Raw genomic sequence first — 1739 nt, 5'->3', positions numbered from 1 at the left:
TCAAACTGCCTCCACCTGATGTCTCCTCACAGTGACTGACAGGCAAGGCACAGCACTCAGACACACGAGATTCAGCTGTGGAAATGTGCTGACTCTGCTAAACTGCTGCCAGGTAATCTGCACAATCTGTGACCCGGGTGAGCTGTGATGGGACAATGCACAGTTGAACAAGACACAGGTGTTTCTGGTGAGGGTGAGTTATGAGGAAGACCCAAACTCCTCCCTCGAAGCAATCTGAAATTAAGAGGCTCCAGGTGAGAAAAAAGGTGGAAAAAGGAAAAAAAAAAAAAAAAAAGCCCTTTATTAAATGATATATGTGTATTAGAAAAAAAAAAAAGCCCTTTATTAGAAAGGTATATGTGTATTGGAAAAAAAAGTTTGTTAAAAGGTATCTGTGTATTAGAAAAAAAAAAGCCCTTTATTAGAAGATATATGTGTATTAGAAAAAAAAAAAGCCCTTTATTAAAAGGTATATGTGTATTGGAAAAAAACCACAACCCTATATTAAAAGGTATATGTGTATTGAAAAAAGGCCTTTATTAAAAGGTGTATATGTATTGGGAAAAAAAACCCCCTTTATTAAAAGATATATGTGTATTTGGGGAAAAAAGTGCCCTTTATTAAAAGATATATGTGTATTGGGAAAAAAAAGCCCCCTTTATTAAAAGATATATGTGTATTGGAAAAAAAAAAAGCCCTTTATTAAAAGGTATATGTGTATTGGAAAAAAAAAACCCCTTTATCAAAAGGTATATGTGTATTGGAAAAAAAAAAAGCCCTTTGTTAAAAGGTATATGTGTATTGGAAAAAAACCACAACCCTATATTAAAAGGTATCTGTGTATTGGAAAAAAAAAAACCTTTATTAAAAGGTATATGTGTATTGGAAAAAAAAAAAAGCCCTTTATTAAAAGGTATAGGTGTATTGGGAAAAAAAACCCTTTATTAGAAGATATATGTGTATTGGGAAAAAAAAAAAAAGCCCTTCATTAAAAGATATTTGTGTATTGGCAGAGCAACGAAAGAACACAAATAAACCAACCAAGCAATAATCCTCTACCCCAAAAATGCTCCCCTTGAAAACAAAAAAATAAGCAGAAACCACAAAAAAAGGTAAATAGCTTAATTGGAGCAATTTGGTGCAATTGTAATCACCTGTTTGATCACGGGAGGGGCAGAGCCTGCAGTGCTGTAAATCAACCAGCAGAGGGTGCTGTTGGATCATTGGAAATTCAGAGCCTGCAGTTCTGTAAATCAGTCAGCAGAGGGTGCTGTTGGATCACAAATCACGCAGATCCTGCAATGTTATAAATCAGTCAGCAGAGGGTGCTGTTGGATCACTAATCATGCCGAACCTGCAGTGCTGTAAATTCATCAACAGGGGGTGCTGTTGGATCACAAATCATGCCGAACCTGCAGTGCTGTAAATTCATCAACAGGGGGTGCTGTTGGATCACGGATCATGCACATCCTGCAGTGCTGTAAATTCATCAACAGGGGGTGCTGTTGGATCCCTGGTGGTCACCACATGGGGGGCCCCCCCAGTTGTGCCAAAGAAGCCGAAAATTGAGATCTTCCCTCTCCCCTCCCCTCGAAATAAAAAAGGAGAAAGGAGGGAAAGCAAAAATAAAGGTCCTTCCCAAGGGGAACTCCTCTGTCCTGCTGGCTGAGTGGTGTGGTGCAGCCTCCCCCCTCCTGTGCCAAAAACACGCAGGAGGAGAGGCCTCCTGAGCAGTTCCT

The 1739-nt window shown here is 39.1% G+C and overlaps 1 long non-coding RNA gene across 1 annotated transcript; it reads left to right on the top strand.

Annotated features, from left to right (window-relative positions):
- The first annotated feature begins 578 nt into the window (after positions 1-578).
- On the top strand, positions 579-1067 carry LOC126647329 (uncharacterized). Its single transcript, XR_007630569.1, has 2 exons — positions 579-913; positions 952-1067. It is a non-coding gene; the product is annotated as an uncharacterized LOC126647329 (long non-coding RNA).
- The last annotated feature ends 672 nt before the right edge of the window (positions 1068-1739 follow it).

The sequence above is a fragment of the Myiozetetes cayanensis genome, unplaced genomic scaffold (genome assembly GCF_022539395.1).
Source record: "Myiozetetes cayanensis isolate MyiCay16 unplaced genomic scaffold, myiCay2020 scf4, whole genome shotgun sequence".
Taxonomy (NCBI): domain Eukaryota; kingdom Metazoa; phylum Chordata; class Aves; order Passeriformes; family Tyrannidae; genus Myiozetetes; species Myiozetetes cayanensis.
The sequence above is the reverse complement of the archived record's forward strand: the minus strand, read 5'-3'. Positions and strand labels throughout refer to the sequence as shown.